The following is a 20,898-nucleotide window of genomic DNA, read 5'->3' as shown; positions in this document are numbered from 1 at the left end:
TCACCTGTATTTTTTCCAAAAATCTCTTCTCTTGCCGCTTGTTTCGCGATTCATGTATAGTTTAATCTGTTAGTGTTCTGATGTAAGTCCAGCAGTAGATAGGTTAAGCCTATTTTAACATACTGGAAACTGGTAATCTTCCAGTAGGTATTAATTTAGTTTTACTAAAGCCTGCTGGGACACAAGTAATGGGTTAGTGCATTTGTAAACAGGAATCGCTTGACAAGTGGCCCCCTTCATCCCCCCCTTCCTCGTCCTGATATGGCTCTGCGTAGTCGGCTGGACGTTAAGCAACAAATAAACAAACAAACAAACAAACAAATAACATTGTCAAACAAGTCCAGTCTGGCATCGACAAATCTCTTTTTGATGATTTTCAAATTTCTGCCAAGGGAAGAACACTAGCTGGGTTGAACGGCAGCTTCAGCTGTGTATTTCCAAAATTCAAAAATGGGTTCAAGAGAACGGGTTCAAATTTTCCCTGGCTACAACAGAATGTATTCATTTCCAGATCAAGTTCTTCAGCCTTCTCTTTTTATAAACAACCATAAGATTAAAGTTTCTAAACAAGTTAAATTTCTTGGTCTGATTTTTGACAGCAACCTTACTTTTTTACCTCACATCAAATATTTAAGAACCAAATGTCAAAAGGGTCTCAACGTTCTCAAAGTTATAAGTCACACGGATTGGGGGGCTGACAGAGCAACATTGTTACGTCTGTATCGGTCTCTTGTCCGTCCACAGCTGGACTATGGTTGTATTGTTTATGGTTCTGCAAAGAGAAATGTCCTCAAGGCCTTGGATCCCATCCACCATCAGGGTCTGAGAGTTTGTTTGGGTGCTTTTCGCACCACACCAGTGGATAGTTTGTATGCCGAGTCACGAGAACCTCCTCTGGAGATCCGCAGACTTCGGCTTTCCATGAACTACTACCTAAAGCTAAAGGCAAACCCCGAAAACCCTGCTCATGAATGTGTTATTAATCCCATTCTGAAGGACAAATTTTTAGCCAAACCTACTGAAATACCAACTTTCGGCATACGTAAGCTTTCTGAATGTGAAAGGGCTGTTATAGATATTGATTCTGTCTGTGACGATCCTTTGACAACAATCACTCCACCCTGGCAGTTGGAAAACCCAACCGTCAATTTTTCCCTAACTTCTTTCAAGAAGAATGAAACCTCGGACTCTGTCTTTGGGCAGCTGTTTCTTGAGCAGTGCTCAAAGTACACAGAGTATGAATTTATTTTTACTGACGGCTCTCTCAAAGATGATTCAGCTGCTGCGGCAGCAGTTTCTAACAAGAAATTACATCAACCACTACAACTCCGGCTCCCTAATGGTTCGTCCGTGTATTCGGCGGAACTTAGGGCCATCATCTTGGCATTAAAATTAATTTATCAATCCAGACATCAGTCTTTTTTGATTGTATCTGATTCGCTTTCAGCTCTTGAAGCGATATCCACCAGAAAGTTTACTCATCCTTTTTTAGTCGACATTCACGACCTTCATACTAAGCTTATTTCTGAAGGCAAGATTATCAATTTTATGTGGGCGCCCAGTCATATGGGCATAAACGGCAACGAGGTTGCTGACAAGGAAGCAAAGGATGCTCTAGATTTGACGGTTCCTCGTCTCCCTGAGCAGTCTGTTCCTTTTACTGACTTGCGTAGGAAGACACTTTGTTACAGCTTAAAACTCTGGCAAGACCGTTGGTCTGCCTGCACAGAAAACAAATTGTATAAAACTCTTCCTGATCTGTTAAAGCCACTTCCTTTAGTGGCTTCAAGTAGAAAAGAAGAAAGTGTTTTGGCCAGGTTACATACTGGTCACACTTATCTCACTCATGTTCATCTGCTTAAAAGAGAAGAGGCACCATGGTGCTACGCATGTGATAATGGTTTTACTGTGAGTCATTTTCTCACCGAGTGTGCTGATCTGTATGATCAACGAGAAAAGTATTTTGGCACCTCGAGTTTGAAAAGTATTTTTACAGAGGTCAGCTCTACAGCTCTTTTTGGGTTCTTAAAGGAGTCTGGTCTTTATTTTAAGATTTGAATTTTAAACCTGCGTAATTTATTTGACAAATAGGGTCTTGCTTTGACTTTTTTGTTGCCTTCGGGTGACATTACGGATTTTATGTATTAGAAGTGTTTTAATCTAAAAATGTGCAATGATTAACTTGTGGGGTCCTGATTTGGCCTATTATGGTCCGCTGGACCCGAAAAGCAACAGCTAACTAACTAACTAACTAAAAATGTGCAATGATTAACTTGTGGGGTCCTGATTTGGCCTATTATGGTCCGCTGGACCCGAAAAGCAACAGCTAACTAACTTATCACGGAGTGTGCTGATCTGTATGATCAACGAGAAAAGTATTTTTGCACCTCGAGTTTGAAAAGTATTTTTACAGAGGTCAGCTCTGCAGCTCTTTTTGGGTTTTTAAAGGAGTCTGGTCTTTATTTTAAGATTTGAATTTTAAAACTATCTAATTTATTTGACATATAGGGTCTTGCTTTGACTTTTTTGTTGCCTCCGGGTGACGTTACGGATTTTATGTATTAGAAGTGTTTTAATCTAAAAATGTGCAATGATTAACTTGTGGGGTCCTGATTTGGCCTATTATGGTCCGCTGGACCCGAAAAGCAACAGCTAACTAACTAACTATGTATTAGAATTGTCTTAATCTAAAAATGTGTAATGATTAACTTGTGGGGTCCTGATTTGGCCTATTAAGGTCCGCTGGACCCGAAAAGCAACAGCTAACTAACTAATTAACTAAACTTATTTCTGAAGGCAAGATATCAATTTTATGTGGGGCCCAGTCATATGGGCATACACGGCAACGAGGTAGCTGACAAGGCAGCAAAGGATGCTCTAGATTTGACGGTTCCTCGTCTCCCTGAGCAGTCTGGACTCTGTCTTTAGGCAGCTGTTTCTTGAGCAGTGCTCAAAGTACACAGAGTATGAATTTATTTTTACTGACGGCTCTCTCAAAGACGATTCAGCTGCTGCGGCAGCAGTTTCTAACAAGAAATTACATCAACCACTTCAACTCCGGCTCCCTAATGGTTCGTCCGTGTATTCGGCGGAACTTAGGGCCATCATCTTGGCATTAAAATTAATTTATCAATCCAGACATCAGTCTTTTTTGATTGTATCTGATTCGCTTTCAGCTCTTGAAGCGATATCCACCAGAAAGTTTACTCATCCTTTTTTGGTCGACATTCACGACCTTCATACCAAACTTATTTCTGAAGGCAAGATTATCAATTTTATGGGCATACACGGCAACGAGGTTGCTGACAAGGCAGCAAAGGATTCTCTAGATTTGGCGGTCCCTCGTCTTCCTGAGCAGTCTGTTCCTTTTACTGACTTACGTAGGAAGACCCTTTGTTACAGCTTAAAACTCTGGCAAGACCGTTGGTCTGCCTGCACGGAAAACAAATTGTATAAAACTCTTCCTGATCTGTTAAAGCCACTTCCTTTAGTGGCTTCAAATAGAAAAGAAGAAAGTGTTTTGGCCTGGTTACATACTGGTCACACTTATTTTACACATGTACATCTGCTAAAAAGAGAAGAGGCACCATGGTGCCACGCCTGTGATACTGGTTTTACTGTGAGCCATTTTATCACCGAGTGTGCTGATCTATATGATCAACGAGAGAAGTATTTTGGCACCTCGAACTTGAAAAGTATTTTTACAGAGGTCAGCTCTACAGCTCTTTTTGGGTTTTTAAACGAGTCTGGTCTTTATTTTACGATTTGAATTTTAAAACTACCTAAGTTATTTGACATATAGGGTTTTGCTTTGACTTTTTTGTTGCCTTTGGGTGACGTTACGGATTTTATATATGTATTAGAATTGTTTTAATCAAAAAATGTGAATAGATTAACTTGTGGGGTCCTGATTTGGCCTATTATGGTCCGCTGGACCCGAAAAGCAACAGCTAACTAACTAACTAACTAACTGAGCAGTCTGTTCCTTTTACTGACTTGCGTAGGAAGACACTTTGTTACAGCTTAAAACTCTGGCAAGACCGTTGGTCTGCCTGCACGGAAAACAAATTGTATAAAACTCTTCCTGACCTGTTAAAGCCACTTCCTTTAGTGGCTTCAAGTAGAAAAGAAGAAAGTGTTTTGGCCAGGTTACATACTGGTCACACTTATCTAACTCACGTTCATCTGCTTAAAAGAGAAGAGGCACCATGGTGCCACGCCTGTGATACCGGTTTTACTGTGAGTCATTTTCTCACGCGAGTGTGCTGATCTGTATGATCAACGAGAAAAGTATTTTGGCACCTCGAGCTTGAAAAATATTTTTACAGAGGTCAGCTCTACAGCTGTTTTTGGGTTTTTAAAGGAGTCTGGTCTTTATTTTAAGATTTGAATTTTAAAACTACCTAATTTATTTGACATATAGGGTCTTGCTTTGACTTTTTTGTTGCCTTCGGGTGACGTTACGGATTTTATGTATTAGAATTGTTTTAATCTAAAAATGTGTAATTATTAACTTGTGGGGTCCTGATTTGGCCTAGTATGGTCCGCTGGACCCGAAAAGCAACAGTTAACTAACTATATTAACTAACAGAGCGCCTAGAACTGTACCCACGGAATATGCGCGATATAAGACTCATTGATTGATTGATATATATTGTACTACGTTGCAAGCCCCTGGAGCAATTGTTTTATTAGTGCTTTTGTGAACAAGAAACAATTAACAAGTGGCTCTATCCCACCCCCCCCCCCCCCCTTTCCCCGTCGCGATATAACCTTGAACGGTTGAATACGATGTTAAACACCAAAGAAAGAAAGTATAGAATATAGTCAATTTTTGTAAAGATTTTAGTCAAGCAGTATGTAAGAAATGTTAAGTCCTTTGTACTGGAAACTTGCATTCTCCCAGTAAGGTAATACATTGTACTACGTTGCAAGTCCCTGGAGCAAATTTTTGATTTGTGCTTTTGTGAACAAGAAACAATTGACAAGTGGCTCTACCTCATCTCCCCCCTTTCCCCGTCGCGATATAACCTTCGTGGTTGAAAACGACGTTAAACACCAAATAAAGAAAGAAAGAAAGAAAGCATGAGGCGAGACTCAGGAGCTGAACCAGTAGGCGAGACACTGGAGCTGACCCAGGAGGCGAGACGCTGGAGCTGACCCAGGAGGTGAGACGCTGGAGCTGACCCAGGAGGCGAGACGCTGGAGCTGACCCAGGAGGCGAGACGCAGGAGCTGACCCAGGAGGCGAGACGCTGGAGCTGACCCAGGAGGCGAAACGCTGGAGCTGACCCAGGAGGCGAGACTCAGGAGGCGAGACGCTGGAGCTGAGACGCAGGAGCTGACCCAGGACCTGAGACGCAGGAGCTGAGACGCTGAAGCTGACCCAAGAGCTGAGACGCAGGAGCTGACCCAGGAGCTGAGACGCAGGGGGTGAGACGCAGGGGGTGAGACGCAGGGGGTGAGACGCAGGAGCTGACCCAGGAGCTGAGATGCAGGACCTTACCAAGGAGTTGATAGGAGCTGAGAAAGGGGCTGAAACGACAGAGCTGACACACAGAAGCAGGCTCACATGAGTAGGCACACTTGAGCAGACATTGAGAGATGCAGGAGCTGAGACGCTGGATCTGACCCAGGAGGCGAGACGCTGGATCTGACCCAGGAGGCGAGACGCTGGATCTGACCCAGGAGGCGAGACGCTGGATCTGACACAGGAGGCGAGACGCTGGAGCTGAGACTCAGGAGCTGACCCTGGAGGCGAGACTCTGGAGCTGAGACTCTGGAGCTGACCCAGGAGGCGAGACTCTGGAGCTGACCCAGGAGGCGAGACTCAGGATCTGACCCAGGAGGCGAAACGCTGGAGCTGACCCAGGAGGCGAGACTCAGGAGCTGACGCAGGAGGCGAGATGCTGGAGCTGACCCATGAGCTGAGACGCAGGAGCTGACACAGGAGCTGAGACGCAGGAGCTGACCTAGGGGCTGAGACGCTGGAGCTGACCCAAGAGCAGAGACGCAGGAGCTGACCCAGGAGCTGAGATGCAGGAGCTTACCTAGGAGTTGAGAAAGGAGCTGACCCAGGAGCTGAGAAAGGGGCTGAAACGCTGGAGCTGACACACAGAAGCAGGCTGAACGGAGCAGGCTCACATGAGTAGGCACACTTGAGCAGACATTACGGAGGGTGTCTGCTTTGGTGTGTTTGCTCTGGTGTGTCTGTTCCGGCGAGTCTACACCTGTGTGTTAGTTTCTGCGTCTCAGCTCCTTTTTTCAGCTTCTCGGTAAGCTCCATTCTCAGCTCTTGGGTTAAGCACAGGAGCTGAGACCCAGAAGGTCAGACGCAGGAGGTGACCCTGGAGGTGAAACTCAGGAGCTGACCCATGAGGCGAGACTCAGGAGCTGACCCAGGAGGCGAGACTCAGGAGCTGACCCAGGAGCTGACCCAGGAGGCGAGACGCTGGAGCTGACCCAGTAGGCGAGACTCAGGAGCTGACCAAGGAGGCGAGACTCAGGAGCTGATTCAGGAGGCGAGACACTGGAGCTGACCCTGGAGGCGAGACGCTGGAGCTGACCCAGGAGGCGAGACTCAGGAGCTGACCCAGGAGGGGAGACTCTGGAGCTGACCCAGGAGGCGAGACGCTGGAGCTGACCCAGGAGGTAAGACGCAGGAGGTGACTCAGGAGGGGAGACGCAGAAGGGGGGAGACGCAGGAGGCGAGACTCAGGAGGCGAGACTCAGGAGGCGAGACTCAGGAGCTGACACACAGGAGCTGACACACAGGAGCTGACACACAGGAGCTGACACACAGGAGCTGACACACAGGAGCTGACACACAGGAGCTGACACACAGGAGCTGACACACAGGAGCTTAGGCACAGTTAATAATTGTCGACCTATACCCGTGTGACTTGGAATAATAGGCCGTGAAAGGTAAATATGCGCCGAAATGGCTGCAATCTACTGGCCGTATAAAATTTCATCTCACACGGCATCACTGCAGAGCGCCTAGAACTGTACCCACGGAATATGCGCGATATAAGACTCATTGATTGATTGATTGATTGAGGAGCTGACACACAGACAGGAGCTGACACACAGACAGGAGCTGACACACAGACAGGAGCTGACACACAGACAGGAGCTGACACACAGACAGACAGACACACACAGACAGACACACAGACAGACAGACACACACAGACAGACACACAGACAGACACACACACACATACACACAGACAGACACACAGACAGACAGACACACACACACAGACAGACACACACACACACAGACAGACAGACACACACACACACACACACAGACACACAGACAGACAGACACACACACATAGACAGACACACAGACAGACAGACACACACACACAGACAGACACACACAGAGACAGACACACACACACAGACAGACACACAGACAGACAGACAGACACACACACACAGACAGACACACACACACAGACACACACACAGACACACAGACACAGACACACACACACACACAGACACACACACACAGACACACACACAGGCACACAGACACAAAAACACACACACACACACACACACACACACACCGGTCGTCCGTCCGCGTCCGTCCGTCACTAACCACTAACACTGAAAATCCTGAGGCCTCGGGTATATTTTTGGGGTGTAAGGGGTGTCTGGTGAGAGGTGGCACTTTTGTAAACCTGGCAGCAGCTCCCTTTTGGGATGGTCAGGAACACTGGTCCTCCACCAGCACCCAACTCTCATTTTTGGCTCCAAGAAAGCTGTTAAAACAGCGGCCACACCCTGGTAAACCGTCTCTGCTGGCGGGCTGAACGAAGTGAGGGGCTCATAATTCAACAGATTGTAGTTGGTGTCTTGAATAAGATACTAGATTTTGTTTTCTTCCGTCCGTTCGTCCATCTTTAGACCGTTAATTAGTCTGTTCGTTGGTCCCTTAGTTTTCCCTTTAGTTAGTCCCTAAGTTGGCACCTCAGTTAGTCCCTTAGTTAGTCCCTTAGTTAGTCCTTTGGTTAGTATCTCCGTTAGGTATTTCTTTTGTTAGTCCGTTAGTTTGTCCTTTAGTTTGTCCGTTAGATTGTCCGTGAGTTAGCCCGTTAGAAAGCCCGTCCGTCCGTCCGTTTGTCCCTTCAGTAGTCCCTTCATTAGTTAGCCCCTTTGTGGGCCACTTAGTCCCTTGGTTAGACTGAGTTAGTCCCTTAGTTAGTCTCTTTTTCTTGTCCCTCTCAACTCTAAATAATAGGAAAACTGATGAAACCAGATGAGCCGCCGCGGAACAAACACTCTGTGCGCACGTGCTCGAGATGAGAGGACGATTGACCCCCTCAATAGCTTCCCCCCCCCCCCCCTTCCTCTGTCAATTTCAGTCCGTCTACCTCAATTTTTCCCAAGAAATAATTCGTTCTTGATCCGTTTTTAACCGTTTTCCTGTGGCGTTGAGCTTTCAGCGTGTCTCAGTCAGTTTGTGCGTGTATGTGTATGTGTGTGTGTGCGTGTGTGTCTGATTTCCTGTGGCGTTGAGCTTTCAGCGTTTCTCCGGCAGTTTGTGTGTGTGTGCGCGCGCGCGCGCGTGTGTGTGTATGACGGTGAGTGTGACTGTGTGTGTGTGTGTGCGTGTGTGTGCCAGTCAGTCAGTGTGCGTTCAAGTCTGCTTGCATGATTCAGTAACAATCACACACTTTTTCCCAACTTGCGTTATTTTGTTTGTTTCTTTGATGAGTGTGTTTTGTCTTTCACTTTCTCTTTGTTGTTGTTTTTCATTTTAGTTGATCTTGATGGTACATGTACCTTTAGTTTAAAGGGAATTCAGCTAGATCACCCACTGTTGGTCGAAATCCAAGAGCTACATGCATCTCTGATTCATAACTCATAACTCATAACTCATAACATTTTATTGATCCGACAAAGGAAATTGAATTGGTCATCAGCACATATAGGTCATTAATTAATAATTATAAAAGAATAAGAGAAGAAAATTCATAAAACCCATGATAACAAAACAAAAAAAATATCTGAAGTAATATATGTACAACTACAAGAAGGCAAAAGGATTGTGTTCGTATGGGTCCCATCCCATGTTGGAATTAGAGGCAACTCTGCAGCTGATCAAGCAGCTAAAGAGGCCAGAGAAACAATCATCACTGACAAACACACAAAGCATTCAGATTTCACAACTCGCACCAACATGTACATAAAGCACCTATGGCAGAGCGAATGGGACGAATGTGAAGAAAATAAACTTCATAAGATCGTCCCCAGCTGTCGGACAGCCTACCCCAATGTCGCCTCAACAGGAAAGAAGAGACAGTTCTCTGTCGCGTACACATTGGGCATAGCCACATTGCACATTCTAATCTGCTGAAAGGTGAAGATCCACCATACTGTTTTGGATGTGACGAACCATGGACATTAGAACATGTCTTCACCAAATGTGTAGACGTTCAAGAATTTCGAGACAAACACTACAATGCGGAAACGCTGAAGGTTTTATTCCGGGATGTTCCCCCGGACAAGATTTTTAACTTTTTAAAAGAGATCAAGATTTTTTACAAGATTTAAAGTACCAGAAGTGATAGTGATTAATTTTTAGAACCTTCTTTTACAGTGATAGATCTGAATGTTAATAGTCTGAAACGTAGAACTTGCCACATGAAGGGAAAAAGAAAATAACTGCATCGGTCTCGAATAGCAGCTAACATTAAAAACCAAACCAAACCAAGTTGTATCATGTTATTTTGAAGTGTAGGGAGCTTTTTACAGTGATTCGCGAAGGCCGCTTTACTGGTCCATATTAGGAGCCTGGGCGCCTAATATGGACCATTTGTGATTTTTTTCTGTATTTAATTTTTGCTGAATGTCTATCAAAGCTATTTTACTCTAATTAGGCCCAACGGTTAACCAAAGAGAGAAGGACTACCAAACACAAAATGAAACTTCTTCGCAAGAAAACAAACCAGTTATCAGCATGAAACAAGTCGCGTAAGGCGAAATTACTATATTTAGTCAAGCTAACACTCTACTCTGAGGAAAAAAAATCATTGTGTTCAAAATAGATCGAAACAGCAGCAACTGAGTGTCACTGAGAGAAACATGTATCATGGGTGTGTGTTTCTTTTTGCATTTTGGTCTTGCGTATTAGCAGTAGAAGTAGTTGTAACTGTGTCTCTTGACACTGTCGCTTTTTTTTAATTTGTTGGTTTGTTTATTTCAAATGTGTGTGTGCGTATGTGTGTGTTTGTGTAAGCGAGAGGGGGAGAGAAAGAGTGAGAGAAACATGTATCATGGGTTTGTGTTTCTTTTTACATTTTAGTCTTGTGTATTGGCAGTAGTGATTGTAGGGGCTGGACAAAAAAGTTTTTTCTTATAAGCATCGCGGCTTCTTAAGCATTACATTTGTTTGCAGATTTGTTGTAGGTCAATCATATAATGAGTCGTTTTTTTCAATGTGATCATCAAATACCGTGACTCAATCCTTATGTTTTGTACTGTAAGTAAAACATGCAATTAATTTACTGAAGAATCACTTTCGAAGCTGGCAATAAAAGTACTACTTGTGGTGTCGACCTTCTTTTCTTTTTGACAGTTTTAGGTGGAAAGACCGCGCTCTTTGTCAATATTATATAAGGAGCGACCATTTCGTTTTGTTGTTGTCCGGGGTCCTGCAGCTAATACAACAATATGTCAAGGTAAAACTTTTATTACTTCAGATAATTATGGTCGGCCGTGAGCTAACTTCGGCACATACATTTATGTCAATTCGTTGTTACTCCTAGTTCTGAGACCAATAAATACTACCAAAAACGTCATCTCCGATACTGTCCTGGCGTACTTTTTAAGAATTTGAATTTATTTTAAAAATATAAGCAAGCTCTTTCTAATCACATGCACTATCATTCTAAATGACACGATCGTCAGTGATGTTGCTGCAGTCATTGTTGTGCACGAGGAAGTCCCTGTGAGTCTTCGCCATGGCTAAAGGAAATGGCCGGGCAAATAGGCACAAATGCAATAACTTTTTCGGGAATATTTGTTCATTCCATTTTGAGGGTCTTTTTAAACGCGAAAACGCTCAAAACAACCTTTTTTGGTTTATGAACAGGTCTTTGTTTACAGCTGAAGTGCGTCTGAGCCTAGCTAAGAGGCAACAAAGAGAGAAAATAGACTTGAGGTTTCCATAACCGTCATCTCCGTTACCGGCGTTTTCTGGCAAATGAGAAATAATTTATGTTCCATCTTGTGATATGGTGTTCGCTCACATGAGCATACAACAAAAATAAATCATTAACAGGGCCGTCAGGTGTCGTTTGACTCTGTCGTGAGGTCAAATGCGTGCGCTCGTCATATCCTATACCGTCATCTCCTTTACCGTCATCTCCATTACCGTCATCTCCGATACCGTCATTTTCGGGCCAGAATAGGATGCCACTTTCGACGTGTTTGTTGACAAACTGCGTCGGGGATAGATCTAAAACATTCTGTACATTGCCAAATCATAATTATATCGTTCAAAAGAGCAAGACGTGCTCTTTTTGCCTCATAGACCTGCAAGATGTTCAAACGTCCACAGAGCAACTAACAGTCCAGCCTTTTAGCTTTCGTTACATGTATTTGTTTTTTCTGTACGTATAGATTTAAGGGTGCCGCTGGTGTAATTTGTAAACACACCGTAGTTCGCAGGTTTCAAAATCGCCACTGAAAAGTTCAACCACGCGCATTTTAGATCCAGTCACTAAATCTGTCGTCCAGTCACTAAATCTGTCGTCCAGTCACTAAATCTGTCGTCCAGTCACTAAATCTGTCGTATTTCAACTATTTGCTCAACCCTGCGACGCAGAAACACATCATTACCACAGTTGGAAGGCTAAGTGATTGTTTTACAAGCTAGTAACATTTCGTTGATCTAGTCTGAGTGGATTTTGTGTATAAAAGTGTTAAGCTATATATGATAGTGGTCTATGCTAGTTAGATCTTTATGTTTTTGCGTCATTTGTCAACTACGGTGTTTCACAGTTGGTCATCTTACAGTGTAGATCTAATGAAAACTACAGATATTTTCTGTTGGGCACCCAATTTTCCATGTTGGTGAACAATTAAGCTAAACAAAAACACCAAATGTCTACGAAAGAGCCAGAAAGTGGTTTTCGACTTTTTTGAAAACCAAGTCGTCGCTACTTTGTATTGAGAATGAGTGATAGGGGAGATCACTCTTTGTAATTCGTCGAGGACAGTGACGAAGGGTCAGATACCGGTTGATGTAACTATGATGCAGTAGCCGTTAATGGCTTTCTTCGCATTGGGACGTGAGAATGACAGTTGTTGACCAGGAACAAGTCGACGAAGAGCAAAGAACTTTCTGTGCGCCGTAAGGTACTCAAGGTAATCGTGTAAACAGATTTGTAAGAGCGACGCCATCTTGGAAAACTTCCCTTGCCATACCGAAGCATTTCCTTAGGTTTAGAGTGCTCGAATTCTAAAGGTGAAGCGCTCCATAAACTTTGCAATGTTCAATTTTGGCGTTTGAATTTACATCATTTGAACTGACATTCGTGTTACGAACAAGGCATTTTCCACGGTGGCTGCCTGAAAGTTCTCATTGATAAAACAATGGCTGAACGTTCAGTATGTCTCAAATGGTTTACAGATCAGAACGATTTAAATCTTCTCATGAAAAAAAGCAGTTCTAACCTTATGGAACACATTTGCAATATAGCATTTAATGACACAGTTCGTTTGAATGGCTATTTAGCCTGCGTAAACGACTCGCTGTATCTGAAATACTAATAGCACGTTATTGTGTACCTCTGAATCTAAAACGCAACAAACTCCTGCGAGTCAGTCACACGAACTTATCGGCGGCGGTTGGCTTCAAAGAAGCAAGCGCTATGCATAACTGATCTTGTCTTGATGAAAAAAGATTTATTTTATGATTTTGAGAATGTTTGTGTAAGAAGCTGTCAATTCATTATTTAGATTTTAAAAGTTAGGTCTAGCGCCAAAACGAGGTGTCTGATTTGTCTCATTGTAAATCTGGCTGGCCACGCAAAATTTAATTCTTTGAAAAATGCTCGCTCTTTAGGGAGGGCACCTAGGATGTTCTCAAGCGATGAGTGTTTTAACGCAAGGGTGTTTGTACTGTGTGTGAAAGCCTGACAGTGTCTGTGTCCAGAAACTGATGGTTTACGTGAAGCTGAGTGATAAGACAGACCCTGGTCATTATCGACCTGTTAACCTGACATCCGGGGTCCTGATTTGGCCTATTATGGTCCGCTGGACCCGAAAAGCAACAGCTAACTAACTAACCTGACATCCATTGTTTGCAAGGTGTTTGAAAGTTTTGTGAGGGATTTGTTAAAACATCTTAACGGTAATGACCTTTTATCAGACCCCCATCAGAGTCATAGGTTCAATGCAGGAAACTCCTGTGCAACACGGTTATTGACAACTAGTAATGACTGGATGGAGAGGAGATATGATTTAAAATCAAAACCTATTGATGTTATTTATTTAGACTTGCTCTGAATAGGGATAAAGGTTCTTCTCCGTCTCGATATAACCTTGAATGGTTGAAAACGACGTTAAACACCAAATAAAGAAAGAAAGAAAGAAAGGTTCTTCTTTAAGTGTTTCTTGTATAGAATATAGTCAATGTTTGTACAGATTTTAGTCAAGCAGTATGTAAGAAATGTTAAGTCCTTTGTACTGGAAACTTGCATTCTCCCAGTAAGGTAATATATTGTACTACGTTGCAAGGCCCTGGAGCAATTTTTTGATTAGTGCTTTTGTGAACAAGAAACAATTAACAAGTGGCTCTATCCCATCTCCCCCCTTTCCCCGTCGCGATATAACCTTCGTGGTTGAAAACGACGTTAAACACCAAATAAAAAAAGAAAGAAAGAAAGAAAGAAAGGTTCTTCTTAACTACTCGTCACAGAGAGGGGGAAGGGTCCCTTAATTTTAACCATATTTCTTGAAATCAGTTTATATTTTCACACAAGTAGATGAGTAAAAATCAACTCCAATTTAATCCAAGACACATTGCATGCACTGCGTTGAATAAAGAAATGTTTCATTTAATTTTTGTGGGTAAATTAAAGTGAATGTCATGCAAATATGTCAACCAAACACGGGAATAGCAATACCCTTGTTCATTGTATGTTAAGCTTCTTTATAGCAGAAGTTAATCTTCAACTGAAACTGGTTTATTGGCAGAATTCAAATATTCATCAATACCAGACAACATTTTAAAATCTGCTTAGACAAGCGGTGTTAGACACACTCTCCAATGGGCATTATTATGCTCCTGCTTTTTAACGAAACTTATTAAAATAGTATATAATCTTGTGCAAGATAGCATAAATGCGGATGTGAAAATAGATTTTAATCACTGCTGCACTTAAACACTATTTGCTAGGCTGAACATTCTAAATTGTTAGTGTTACACTTCAGGCTTTACAAGGGTTGGCAGGTCTGCGTTGCAACTGACACAAACGTGTAGAGTACACAATTTCCCAAACAACTTGTTGTTCTGGGATATTTTGATAGCAGAATTACAGAATAACCACTGAAAGCTATTTATTCGGATTTTCTTTTAATGCAGAATCTTGTTATTTTTCACAGAAACACCTTGAACGGTGAACAGTCAGGGACCATCTAAGCCTTGAACAGTGAACAGTCAGGGACTATCACCGCCGTAAATGGTCAGGGTGCTTCGACACCTTTAAGTGTGAACAGTCAGAGACGGTCAACTCCGTGAACAGTCAGGGACCATCACCACCGTTAACTGTAAACAGTCAGAGACAGTCAACGCCTTGAACAGAGACCAGTCAGGGACCATCACCACCGTTAACAGTGAACAGTCAGAGACAGTCACCGCCGTGAACAGCCAGGAACCATCACCACCGTTAACAGTCAGGGAGGGTCAACGCCTGGAACAGTGGACAGTGAGGGGATTGTGACTACTCACTGAAGCATGGAGGAAGGAGACACAGCACTTCTGTCAGACGTCAAGATAGAGATTGATGTCGCTGAAGAGACACCAGAGTGTTGTCACATGACGGAACCACATCCATACGGTAAGGGTAATGAAACATTTCAGACATAGAAAAGAACAAATGCAAAATCTGCAACATTTGCAAAACGGGGATGAAATCATGTGCCTTTCTTGCAATGATGATAACTATGGGATAGCACATAATAAATCGTCTGCTATCGTCTGTTTTTGATGGTTGCTCAGTAGTGAAGAGTCCAGGCATGGGAATTGTCCGCCGAACATTTTTTTGGTTCCGTCGAAAAAGCAAAAGTGTCCGCCGAAAAAATAAAGGGGGGAGGCACAGAAAAAAAGCACCGGTTACTTTTGCCTGTGCGCAAAAACCCCAGAAAACTGTCCGTACTTTGTTCACGCACTGCTACCGCCCGCCTCAGTTACTTGAACTTTTATGTTTGAAAGTGAACCCGGCAGATTGCACAGATTGTGTTACAAGTTACATTTTCCTGTTGGTCTCAACAGATCAATTTTTTTTTAACAAATTTAAACCATATAAAACATGTATATATATTTTTTTTTCTTCAAAAAAGCAAAAATTGGTACTAAAAACTCTGATTCTAAAAAAAGAATTTAATGGCAAACTTGGAGCTCAGATGACACCAGATTGCACCATCTGGGTTCTTTGGAGAATTTTTTCCGGGGGGGCATGCCCCCGGACCCCCCTAGTAAGGCTAGGCGCTTCGCGCCGTCGACTTGACACTAAGCGCCGTCGACTTGACACTTCGCGTCTTCAGTTATACATTTTCAGCCTTTTTTACAATTTTCAATTCCCATGCCTGGAAGACATGGACCTAATCAACGTATAACCATGTCCTTTTGTTCAAGGGGCATCATTCATTTGTTTTTGATGTCTTAACATTGAAAATGGTCCCAAATGCCAGGAGATTGCTTGAGTTTCAATATACCTCAGATTTGTTAAAATTAGATACTAATTGTGGATTTTATCGTGAGATTTGGCCATCCCTGTTACTACCAGAAAACAAAACTGTTTTGACAGTGACTGGTCCATTGACCGCATCGCATCTCTCGGACAGTCTCTCGCCGTGATACAACCATTCTTGTTGCCGACTCTAGAATGTATCTTTATACACCTCTCTGTAAAAGTAACAAAAGAAAACCCTAAGTTCTTTGATATTGCCTGAAAACATAACTTTATCAACTTATAATCAAGATGGCATTGCCGAATGACTGCTACACGATCGAAGTGTAACTGCAGTGTTCCTCCAGAAAAAGCCGAAACAGTATGTGACGTCACTCATTTACAAACTCATTTGGGAAGCGGAAATTCGCCTCCGGGTAGGGCAAATGGTTGTGAGCGAGCTGGTGGGTGGACGCAGTTTAAAAAAGATAAACCCTCAACAATGAAAGCGTGCATGCTGTGCTGCTTGCAGACCCGCTAGCATTCTTTCCGCTAGCATTCTTTCCGCTTGCATTCTTTTTGGCGTGTTTGTTTGTGTAAGTGTTGTGATTGTACGCTCACCAAGTGAGTGCATGGTTAATCCTGAATATACTTCACCACACTTGTCTTGACTTTGTCTGACAAAGCGCTCTGTCTTATTTCAACTTCATTTTAAATTGTTTAGAGGCAGCATTAACATGGCGACTCCAATCAAAAGAACAACATCAAAACGGTAGCATTTGAAGCTAGGGGAGAGAGAGAGAGAGAGAGAGAGAGAGAGAGAGAGAGAGAGAGAGAGAGAGAGAGAGAGAGAGAGAGAGAGAGAGAGAGAGAGAGAGAGAGAGAGAGAGAAAGTGAGAGTTGAAGTGGAGGGATGAGTAAAAAAAAGTGTGAACTGCCAACGGAAGCTCTATACTCAATTTCCCAATAAATTCTCCTTTTTACAACCGATTTTCCTGAACATTTTTCCAGGTCGTCGGTGGTAGTTTTTTTTTACTGTATTACTAGTTGCTATGAATTGGTCATAACTAGTATTGGTTTTCATACATGTCTTATCTTCTCTTTCAGTGCCAGACAGGGAGACGTTGAAAGAACAAACTACTATTAGCACACACAGTGATGTGTCGCTGAGGCACGAGATAGAAACACCTGAAGCGCAAACTGCAGTCAGCCTTGAACGTGATTTGTGGCTGAAACAAGAAACACAGACACCAGACACACAGACTGCAGTCAATACTCACAGGGATGCCTGGCTTAAACAAGAGACACAGACACCAGAAACACAGACTGCAGTCAACACTCACAGTGATATGTGGCTGCAACAGTCGATTCAGATGCCAGATACACAGACTGCAGTAAACACTCACGGTGATATGTGGCTTAAACAGGAGATACAGACACCAGAAACACAAACTGCAGTCAACACTCACAGTGATATGTGGCTTAAACAGGAGATACAGACACCAGAAACACAAACTGCAGTCAACACTCACAGTGATATGTGGCTGAAACAGGGAATACAGACTGCAGTCAACACTCACAGTGATATGTGGCTGAAACAGGGAATACAGACTGCAGTCAACACACACAGTGATATGTGGCTTAAACAGGAGATACAGACACCAGAAACACAAACTGCAGTCAACACTCACAGTGATATGTGGCTGAAACAGGGAATACAGACTGCAGTCAACACTCACAGTGATATGTGGCTGAAACAGGGAATACAGACACCAGAAATACAGACTGCAGTCAACACGCACAGTGATATGTGGCTGAAACAGTCGATACAGACACCAGAAACACAGACTGCAGTCAACACTCACAGTGATATGTGTCTGAAACGGGAGATACAGACACCAGAAACACAATCTGAAGACAACATTTGCAACAGCGTGCACATGCAGCAAGAGATAGGGGAACATCTGTCTGACTGTGCGTTAACACATACATGGGAGGGAAACAATGGATATGCAGAGTGTGATGTTTATTTTACAGAGTCTGCTAGTTTAAAGCGACACATGTTCACACATAGAGGAGAGAAGAAGTTTGCATTCACAGAGTGTGCTGCCAGGTTCTCACGGTCTGGTTCTTTGAAGCTGCACATGTTAGCAGATAGAGAAGAGAAGAAGCATGCATGCACAGTGTGTGGTGCAAGGTTCTCACGATCTCGGTATTTGAAACTACACATGTTAACACATACAGGAGAGAAGAAGCATGCATGCACAGTGTGTGGTGCAAGGTTCTCACGATCTCGCTATTTGAAACCACACATGTTAACTCATACAGGAGAGAAAAAGTATGTGTGCACTGAGTGTGGCGTTAGGTTCTTACTGTCTGGTAATTTGAAACGACACCTGTTAACACATACAGGAGAGAAGAATTATGCATGTACAGAGTGTGATGCAAGGTTCTCACGATCTCGCTATTTAAATCAACACATGTTAACTCATACAGGAGTGAAAAAGCATGTTTGCACTGAGTGTGGCGCTAGGTTCTCACTGTCTGGTAATTTGAAGCGACACAAATTAGCACATACAGGAGAGAAGAAGCATGCATGCAAAGAGTGTGACGCAAGGTTCTCACAGTCTGGTTCTGTAAAGCAACACATGTTAACTCATACAGGAGAGAAAAAGCATGTGTGCACTGAGTGTGGCGCTAGGTTCTCACTGTCTGGTCATTTGAAGGGACACATGTTAACACATACAGGAGAGAAAAAGCATGGATGCAAAGAGTGTGGTGCCAGGTTCTCACAGTCTCATTCTTTGAAACAACACATGTTAACTCATACAGGAGAGAAAAAGCATGTGTGCACTAAGTGTGGTGCCAGGTTCGCACGGTCTTGTAATTTGAAGCGTCACATATTAACACATACAGGAGAGAAGAAGCATGCATGCAAAGAGTGTGATGCAAGATTCTCACATTCTGGTGCTTTGAAGCAACACATGTTAACTCATACAGGAGAGAAAAAGCATTTGTGCACTGAGTGTGGTTTCAGGTTCTCACGGTCTGGTCATTTGAAGCAACACATGTTAACACATACAGGAGAGAAGAAGCATGCATGCAAAGAGTGTGGTGCCAGGTTCTCACAGTCTGGTCATTTGAAGCAACACATGTTAACACATACACGAGGGAAAAATTAGTCATGCACAGAGTGTTCTGCCATATTCTCTTGCTCTGGCAGTTTGAAACAACACACGTTAAAGGGCAGCTGTTAGGTTGGGTCTCTCAGAATCCGTTCAACAGTGTGACTTCTCATGTAACTGAAACAAGCATTGTCTCAAAACGAAAGTGATAAGAGTTGTCCGTCCCTGCCATAGCCCGCGGCGCTGTCGGCGGGTAGTTCCGGTTGTTTTGTTTACGTCTAAAATGGCTGAACGAGAGAAGAAGATTAGTGGTGGAGGGAAACGTTACTGTGTCTGCTGTTCAAACTACGCGGGTAAAGAAGTTGAAGGGCGGATTGTCATGCGGTTCCATTTTGCAAACACAAACCGGAACTACCTGCCGTTCCAGGGGCGCAACTCTGTCCGACTATCGCGTTAGTTACGAGACAATGGGGCTATACCTAACAGTTACTGGGTGGTTTTGAAAGCTCATTAACACAAGTCCCAAGAGTTCAGACACGCTAACATGCTTTTAATCGAAGAAAGTTTGAGTTATCGGCTGAGAGAGAGTCCAGCGCGCTAGAAAATTACTTCCCTTGGACGCGTGACGTGCTTCGAGTATAATGTAGGGATTGTTGCAGGTGTTTGTTTAGATGTTATGCAATCAGTATTTTCGTCTTAGTGGAAATAAAACCATGTTACTGTTTCCAATGTGTTATAGTTAATAACATTGTATGACGTGTGACCATGCGTGTGTCGGTGACAGAATGCAAGAGCGTGAGCTTGTTTTTATGTTACACGTTGTGACTTCTGCCTCACTGTACGTTGTCCTATGTGTTGTTAACAGTCAGTTGTGAAAGAAAGCATCCAAAACACACACCTCATTATCATTCTGATAACAATCTAGCGCACTGCAAAACACCAGTATGTATGTCTCTGAAAACACACAGGGTTTCCTCTGAACACCGAGCTCAGCCAGTCATATAAGCACGTGTATTTGAACACAACGCGAGGCATACTGAATTAGGCCTTTACTGTGCAACATTACACTGGGTCAGAGAAAAGTAAGGATAGTTTCTTTCCTCGGCAATCTTCAGCCTCCCCATGCGAACATAAACATAAAGGATACGGACCCTCTGGGGCGCCGGTTATAAAAACACGAAAGTGATAGTGAGTAAGCCTACATTCTTGTTCAGCATGATTGCGTGAAGACAGAGAGAAGGTAATAGACGATTGTTGGAAGAACTAGGGCGTCCTCACAGGACAGTTTCCTTTAGGGGCATGAGTTGATGATACGCCAAGTGTTTTTGGAAATAACCCCGTCGGGTTTATACGGGCTGTGGAAGAGGGACCTCTTTTTTGTAAAACCTCGTGGAGGGGCCAATCACTAGCGAGGGGTGTGAAGGAAAATACATTCCTCTGAATAATTGAAAAGTTGATTTTCTGCAGCCCATTTATTTTGCAAGATATGGTACAAATGCAAACATCAAGGCCCTTGCCAAAACAAAATGAAAGAACAGCCAGTTTTCCATCCCTACCTTCTAAATTTCGCGTCTATGCATCAATTTGTATTCCCCACACTCATGGATATCAACAAATTGCAGAGATGAAACCAGGCACAGCTTTCATTATTTGCATGCGCATAGTCATAGTCTACGGTGACACAAGAATGTTTACTAATATTCAGTGACATTGACATCACACAAGGTCACAATTGAGATCCGCAAATTAGTGACCGCTTCAGTGTTTTGATAAAAAAAAATACAAGACGATTAAATCGCTGCACTAAGAAGATATATAGATTTTTTTGTAGAAAGAACAAACAACACTATAGTT

General features: G+C 43.1%; 1 protein-coding gene across 1 annotated transcript in view; it reads left to right on the top strand.

Moving 5' to 3' along the window:
* Positions 1–20,898, top strand: part of LOC138980524 (uncharacterized) — a 79,208-nt gene that overhangs the window by 8,352 nt on the left and 49,958 nt on the right. The gene's annotated exons all lie outside the window — the stretch shown is intronic.

Source organism: Littorina saxatilis, linkage group LG11 (assembly GCF_037325665.1).
Source record: "Littorina saxatilis isolate snail1 linkage group LG11, US_GU_Lsax_2.0, whole genome shotgun sequence".
In the NCBI taxonomy this organism is placed as follows: domain Eukaryota; kingdom Metazoa; phylum Mollusca; class Gastropoda; order Littorinimorpha; family Littorinidae; genus Littorina; species Littorina saxatilis.
Note: the sequence above shows the minus strand (reverse complement) of the source record. Positions and strands in the feature narration are given on the sequence as shown.